Genomic DNA, 8763 nt, shown 5'->3' with positions numbered 1-8763 from the left:
TTTAATGAACACCACCTGTTCAGGAGTCATTAGCATAATCAACGCCCCCAAACTGCTATATAAGGCTGCCTGCTCTGCTCCCCCTGTGGGCAGGTTTTATTCACAAAAAAGCTCTGCCAAGAGTCAAGAAAAGAACTTAACACAGTGGAACTTGAAGTGCTGTTATCGCAAATCAGCATATGAGAAAAAGGGCTTAACACATTTAGCGCTGTCAGTCCTAATATGGAGACTAAGAGAAGAGAATATTGTGAGAGCTGTCAGCACTTGTCACCACAGAGCTGCGCGATGACAGAAGTAAAGAACCAATTGTTTGACATCAAGTCAAAGTAAAGCAAAATGGTCTGTAACCGAGATGGGAGATGACAGTCCTCAGTATCTCTGAACGGAGACCCTGAGGCAGTTACTGGAGTGTAAGAATTTTCCTAGCTAGTATAGTAAGTGTTGCAATGACGAAACACAACCTCGTTAAGTTTTCTTTTTATCTTAGCTGCTCTAAATCGAGTAAAATTTAATTGATTAAATTAATAGATTAATTCAAAATAAAAATAACTGGTGAAGTGTACAAGCCCTCTCACATCACTTGTGGGTGCAACAGATATATGAGCAGTCATTGCATGAGGCTCTGTGCTTCTGGAAGGATACACTGGCACTGAATTTTTCACTGCTGTGAGCACTGCAGTCAAAACTGCATTCGCCTCATTGTGTCCCGGTGGTGAAGAAAACAAAAAACAGGACAAAGACCCCATGTGTAGGTCAAGACAGTCAAGACAATCAAGACAAGACAGTTATCCTGTGATATTTTTCAGCTATCCTATGATATTTTTTCATACAGAGCAAATCCAGACTCAAGTCACAGACACATAACATTCCCATATGTGCAAGCAGTTGGTAACAGTAGCAAGGAAAAATATGTCTCGACAGCACCGGAGGTAAGAGTAAAACTGTGATTTTCTTATTTGTGTGAACTGTCCCTTTGAAGAGCTTAGCTAAAAAGGTGTTTGCAGATTGCAGTTTGTTACACTCACACTCATTACTGAACCTCCGCTGTGTGCCCCTTTGGCTGGCTGACATTAGAATTATGTCATATTGCATGGAAACTGGCGGCGTTGGAGTCAGCCTCTCAGTGAGTAACCTGTGATTAGCCGCTGAGCTTGTTTGCTTTGGGGTATTGCATATGTTATGGATGTTAAGTAAATTGGCAAACATCTGGGATGATATGAATAACCTGAATTTTCCACTAAACTTGGGAAATGAAATAACCCCCACTGTGTGGCTGATGAACAGCGTGCTCAGGCATCCTAATAAATACTTGCTCATAATTTCAACTTGCTGTCATGCTGAGAGAGGGCGACAGGGGCGGCAGGCGAGGTCTCACCGCTTTGAATGGGGCCATGAGAATAAAAACACCATGAACACAAAATGTGAGTGTCGGGTTAATTTGCTGTCTATGGCTTCAGTTCAGAGCGCAAATGGAAGCTGCAGTCAATAAAGTAATATTATTCAATGGTTAATTAACTGATAGAACTTCTTCTCTTTTTTTTGAACGTTTAGATTTATGAGGAACACAGACTGGCTGAAATGTGATTTGACCCTGATTGTAGTGTTAGTCAAGAGCAGAATTACAGAACGGTGACAACAAAACACAAATTTATATGCTGTATGTCCTTTCAGGAGAGTCCACAAAGGGGAGCACAAGTGCGCATCAATCTTGAGAACAATGTCACCAAGGCCAGAGGGAAATACGAGCTAATGCACCAACTGCAGCGCGAACAATGGAGACCTTGGAGGGAGACGGCAGATCGGATGAAAGACAGCAATAAAATGAAGCAATATGGCATTTTTCCAGGTTTTAAAAACAGAAAATAAACCCTCTAAATTGGACAAGATCTGATCTATGTGTTGCAGACGCCTTCCGCATTCAGCAAACATGTCCATCTTTACACACGTACACGCATTCACAGACCGCAGCCAGCGGCCTTAACTATTCCCGAGACGACGGTGGCTGCGATCACAGAGGAGCAGGTAAGTGTCGGGTCAAGGGCGAGGCCATCATCACAGGGAGACTGGAGCTGGAGGCAGTAATCTAACAGCATGTCTAATCGAAGCTTCAGACTTCACCCATCTACATGTTGGGTGGGGAATTATAAAACCTTCACCAGGCCGAGCATCAAAGGCCAGAACTACATGCTCGCATCTCACAGGAGAACATTCCTCACAAACTGACTTTAGAGGGACAGAGAGGCTGGAGACAAGACAGAATATTCTGCTTTAAAAGATAACAAAACAAGCTTAGATATCAGGTTTTTAGTTATCTGCCAAAATCAAAGAGTTATAGCCTGTAAACTGCTGAAAGCACTCTCCTTTAATCCCCTCGAAAAAGAGAAACAAAACTAAATGATGGAGAAAATATCCTCTGTAGAATTGCTCTGATGACTAACAGGGATAGGAACGCTAGGGCTTATTCATAATAAGACTTATAGGTAATACCTTTCATCTAAGGCTCATTTAAACACCTGCTTCCTTTAATATTAACTGGATAATTGTAGGTTGATGTCAGATACATGTGCCTGAATTAACATATGATTAAACTATGCATAATCAAACTGACACTGGTGCCTTTTTTGGAATTCAGGCCATTTAAGGTTGATTTTTTTTTTTTTGGTGCGTCTATTTAAAACAAATCTGACAGTAAATTTATCATAGCCGGAGAAATTTATGAACCAGTCCTCAGAGAGCACATACCTCTGCCAAGGCCAATACTCCACTCTACTATGATATGCAAATGCATAACCATAACCACTATACATGTCTTGATTAATTTCCAAAATGATAGGAATTATGTAAGTGTGGTCGTGTCTCGCTGAGGTCACATCATCTCAGCTGTGCATTTAGTATGTACGTCTAAAGTTGAAATCTTTCACAAACATACATCATTGGAAAGGTTTCATTATCATGTACATAAGCGGGCGGCACAGTGGTGCAGCACTGTCGCCTCATAGCAAGAGGGTTCCAGGTTCGAATCCCGGTCTGGGCCCTTCTATGTGGAGTTTGCATGTTCTCCCTGTGCCTTTGTGGGTTTTCTCCGGGTTCTCCGGCTTCCTCCCACAATATCAAAAACATGCACATTAGGTTAATTGGCTACTCTACATTGCCCCTAGGTGTGAGTGTGAGAGTGTGTGGTTGTCTGTCTTTGTGTGTTGGCCCTGCGATTGACTGGCGACCAGTCCAGGGTGAACCCCGCCTCTCGCCCGTAGTCACCTGGGATAGGCTCCAGTCCCCCCGCGACCCTGACAGATAAGCGGTATGGAAAATGGATGGATGGATGGATGGATGTACATACGCACAAGATTATTTTCATCCACCGCCCAGTTCTCTTGAATGCCACTGTTCTGTCAAGTCGAGGAAGAGGAGGAGGAAGAGGAGGTGTCAATCTGCTCATTCTTCAAAAGCAAGAAATAGTTTGTGTATCTGCCCTGTGATTGGGATCCACTCCAAAATGTAATGGGTCCTTTCTTGGCTAATGCTACACCTGTCCACCAAGTCTCATGAAAATCGGACCTGTAGTTCTTCTCTAATCTGATGGAAAAACAAACAAGTCAACTGGACTGAAAACATAAGCACTTCGGTGGAGGTCTTCAGCTGGTTGGGTGCCAGCTGGCAAAAGTGGCTGCTTTTCCATTGAAAGCACAGTCCATCACTTCACTGGTGTCAGTAGAAGAGATTTTTTTTTTAGAGCACTTCAATTATCTGTTCAATTAAAATTTTGCTTTTCTGCATTATTCATTTGAGACAGAGACAAATGTACAGTAGATGTGAAGTGGGGGCAGCCAAAATTAGCTCAGGCAGGGACGGACACGTTCGGTCGGCTGCTGCAGGGACTGGAGCTGTGAGCTGGTGATGCTGCATGAGAGATGGCTGTGTCATTTGGTCAGCTGGCCCACGACTTTGGTCCATACTGAAATATTACAACAATTATTCAGAGGACTGTAATGAAATTTTGCAGAAACATTCAGAGGATGACTGGATTTGCTGATCCCTGAATTTCCCTCCATTTTTTTTTTTTTTTTTGTTGTTGTTTTTTAGTGAAAAATCTCAACATGGATTGCCTGAGACGGGATGTAAATGTCCGTGGTTCCCACAGGATGAATCCCAGGGACTTCGGTCATCCTCTGACCTTTCATCTAGTGCTGCTTAAAGGTCAAAATATTCACATCTATTAGATAAGAGGTGAAACACCTTTAAGAACCTAAAGCAAGTTCAGCTGCCCATCACTTCAGCACCTCTGCAGGCCTATATACCCTTACCTGGTGAGAATTTTCACAGTGAAAGTTTGAACTTATCAAGGGAATTATTCAGACTATCCAATGATTGGCTCAGGACAAAATTTAGTGCAGACACATTCCTGGTTTCCAGTCAATGAATCCTACGTCTTCTCCTGCAGCTCCACAATGAGGTTTACATTTGTGGTTTAAATGTCTTATAGTCCAATGTGTAGGATTTGAGGGCGGGGGGTTAGGGGTAGAAATGGAATATAATATTGATAGAAAGGGAGAATTTGTGAAAATGGTCGTTATTAGCATGCTGACAGGTTCAAGCATCGCTGCACTTAAGCACAGCCTCACAGAGCAGCTAGCATCCAGTCTGGTCACAGCGGTCAAACATAATTAAACCAGGTCTTTCAATTCTTCTAATTTACTTCCCACAGAGATGAAAGCATAGTTTTCACCTCAGCTCTGCCAATGGCAACATGCACTCAAGACTTGGACCATAATCTGCCATCAGGAGAAACGTATTAACCTGTGCAATGCGGCTAATTGCACAGGCGCTCTTTAATTGTGCTTGGTCATCAGGTTTGGATGGGACAAAGGCTAAAGGGAGTAAGGGGAGAAGGAGGTCTGAGAGGCAGAAGAAAGAGAAGGACATAGAGGAAAAAAAGCCAGATGGACAGAGAGAACAAGGGCTCGCTCTTCTCTCAGCATATGTCCAATCACAAAAGAACTTTCTGTCCTTCAGCTGCTGCCAGGGCTATTCTGCCGTCGCACAGTGACACCATAATTACAGAGTAGGGACCACAGGAAGACAGCCACTGCCCACTTAGTCTCCACAGTGGGAAAATGGGAAAGCAAGCAGGGGCAATTATACAACTCCTGTTCCACATCTGAATTTAACCATCTCTGTCTTTACTTCAAATCTCCTCTGGATTGTCAGTGTGTTTTCCTTAAGATAGCAGACGTTTCCTCACATATGCACATCCAAGAAGGATAAAGCAATCCCTTTTCTTGCTGGAGGCTGCCAAATATGTTACAGCATTAAGATTTAATCACCGGTCTATAGACATGCCAAAGCCTTTCGAGCAATCAGTAGGAACAATATTTCTGTCATTGTCGTTGCCCCGCTCAGAGGTAGAAAGCACTCAATGACATATAATGTTTTTTTTGTTTTGTTTATTGTTCTGTAGAGGAATGATAGCGTCTCCAGAGCTTTTATTAGTGCACCTACTGTGATTAGTGTTTGACATTGTGCATGAATGGTTGATGTACTGCAGCCCAGGCGATTATTATCCCCACCACATTCATCTCGCCAAGTCCATTGATTTGCAATTAGGCCAGGGGTGATGTTACACATTCAGGTCTCCTTTTTTACAACCAGGTACAGTATCTTTTGTGTGCTGCGCTCAGCTATTGTTGTTGGGTCCCACTGTGTCGCCCCAGGCTCTAAGTCAGCATGGATAAAGTATTCAGCCGCTGTGGTGCTGTCGACTTGCACCGGGATCCTATGAATTGCTGCGTATAAGTATGCAGGCTGAGTGTATGTCCTCAGTCTCCCGCTCCTCCCCTTTTGTGAGGTACGCAGGCGGTTTTATCAAACCCTGACTGGGAAGACAGATGGCTTTGAATAGGGGAGCCTAATGTAAAAGTGTGTGGAGTATGGCGGAGAGGGAGATAAGCAGCAGCCGGCCATTTCTCTCTGGCTGCGTTGAGGTACAGGGCCTTAAATCACCTGTTATCTCCTGCAGCCTCAGCCAGACGCTAATGGTCATCACAGCGGGCTGAACCCTGCAGGCAGCAGCAGGGGGAGGCGCGGTGGTGAGGGGCGGGGTGGGTCTGGAGCTGGAGCCGTGGAGTTTCCTCTCCACCGCTGCTGCAGCAGGCTTCACAGAGGGGTGGAGGATTTTACAGCAGCAACATTAGTCTTGGTGCTGTACGTCCCATCGACACGAAGCCCATTAGGCTACAGTAAAGTGTGACATCACTATCAGTGCTGAGTTATGGGATCAAAGACTGCCTTTTCTAGGAATGCTGTGGTTTCTTACAATTGGATCTTATTTTTTGAGCTTTGAGCATCATTTGGAGAACATTTTAATCACTAAAGTAATTGGGAAAACAGCAACAGTGTGACAGCAAAGTCCAGCGGGGCAGGAAACACGGGACATGCTGACAGATTGTGAATAAAACCAGCAACAGCGTCGGTTGCTAATTACAAAGAGAGTAATTGTCCACACTAGACAATTAAGTTAGTCAGGGGGTCTCATTAGTTTATTTTTGGCTTCGCACACACAAATCATGTAAGTTTTAGGTCAGGTGTGATCTCCCCTTGTTTATCCTCCCGACACACTATCCTTAAGATAGAAAATTACAAGAGAGAATAGAGACTGCATGAGAGAAGGAGTGAATGAGCATGGAAATTAAAACAAAAAATGGAAACCTCATCTGGTCTGTCTGGGTAAGCCTTGCTGCAACTACACAGAGAGTGGTGCTGCATTAAATAAGTGATTAATTAACATAGATACTTCTTCTAACATGCTGAGGTACAGTAATGCTACCTATAACCCACATAATGACAGCATCCTTAGTTTTAACTGAGCACAAACTGGTAGGCCTGGTAGTTTTAGATATTTTAAAATGGAATTATTCCATATATTGAAAACATGGATAATCTGTCTGATTGCTCGTGTTTCTTCCCTGTCTGACACGTTCCCCGATCTCAACAATTACTGATACGAATGATGACCAAAACTATGAAAATAAGACCTACATTTCGTAAATGTACCACAATTATCCTTCAAGACGTTGTCGTGTGCTGTCACGATGTTACATCCTCTGCCGTCTTTACCACGAATGAACATGCACTGTTATGACATCATTGTCAGAGTGCTAATGATATGCCTGGTCTTCATCAGGCTGGTAATACAAAGCGCTCTGTCTGTTGTACAACAAAGGAAGCTGCAGAGAGTCGAGTGACTGCAGCTCCATTATCTGTGTGGCATCGCAGAGCTCTCAGACCGGCTGTGGTCTTCATCAAACTGTCAGCAGCTCAACTCTTGCAACTCATGAAACATGAAACTGAGCACAGCACTCTCTACCTGAATTAAATCTGCCCTTAATTAGTAGCTCAAAATGTAATTTAATTTAATTGTCCGCTGTTATGCAAGCAGGATAGTAGCAATATGAAAGTGTTGTGGACTGCTGTTAAATAAATACATGACAGATTGGATTCTCATCCTTTTTGTCTTTGAGTAAAAATAATCTAGGCACAAAGCATGCCAAGTGTGTACAAGTGAAAAATATGATCAATCAGTCAAAGCAGCCTGGCTGTCTGACAGCATAATAAATCTTTGCAATCTTTACCTTCAAATTAACTACAAGGGTCAAACAATTGAATTTTAATCCGGACGGACCCCCACCTCCGCGTTAAAGAAGAAAATGCAAGTTCCTAAATTCATTCATAAACACAGGGAATGTGGTAGCAAAATGTTTTTGCATTGTTTGAAGAGATGTCTGTTTTCCCGGTAACGAAGCAGCTCTCCAGTGTGTCAGCACTCCATTACAAACACTGATTTACTGGATTCACAGCAGGGATCACAGTTAAGTGCATTACGTGTGCCAAACCAAATGCCTTTGTTGCTCATGTGTGATGATGCACTCCTCACTGACTTACACTGGCCCTGCTCTGTGCCAAGAATCAGGGTTATAGAATCAAGCATCGAGACAACAGGTGGAATTAAAAAATACAAAGTCGAAGCGCAACCGATTGCTGAGTTGATTTAAGGTGAGGAGGAGACAGACTGACACCCTACAATCTTCTCTGGCTCGGGAAAACCTGACAGTCTCCTGTTCCTCAGCTTTGATGTGGGCCAGGTACCGTAGGGCAGACTTCACTCGTTACCGCTGTGCCAACAGAATACTGACTGGAGCCGGCCAAGACTACAATAATCATTTCCATTTCCTCTCCCTTTTTCATGAGTCAGTCAGAATTAATTCAGCTGCCCTTTACAAGATTAGAATTCCACAAGGCGATGGCGCACCCACTTATCTCTATATAATGTGAATTCCATCAGAGTTGCACAGCCACATTGAAATCTTGGCCCGTGTTCACTAAAGGACAAGTTCACAGTTTTTCTAGTTTGTCTTAAAACGCTTATTTAGTCACCGTCCCTGGCCATGATGTGACTCCTTCCTGAGGTGATCACAGCGTAAGAGCTGCTGGACAAAATCCAAAGGTGTACCCAAAACTTTCAGATTCAACAGAACCAAATTTAGAGAGGCTTCAGCAGTCTGATTTACTCAAACCGAGCGTGTATCTTCCAGAGTCTGTTCAGCCAGTCTTTCTGCACAGCATTGTGCAAGTCAGTCCTGAAACGTCTCAATAATTATGACATGGATGGCTGTGAAATTTCATAGACACTCAGGGGGCCTGGAAGAGGGATCCCAATAGCTTTATCATCGGGGCCACCATGAGGCTGACATTTGTGGTTCAGAGTGA

This window comes from Scatophagus argus, chromosome 19 (assembly GCF_020382885.2).
Source record: "Scatophagus argus isolate fScaArg1 chromosome 19, fScaArg1.pri, whole genome shotgun sequence".
Lineage (NCBI taxonomy): Eukaryota > Metazoa > Chordata > Actinopteri > Scatophagidae > Scatophagus > Scatophagus argus.
Note: the sequence above shows the minus strand (reverse complement) of the source record.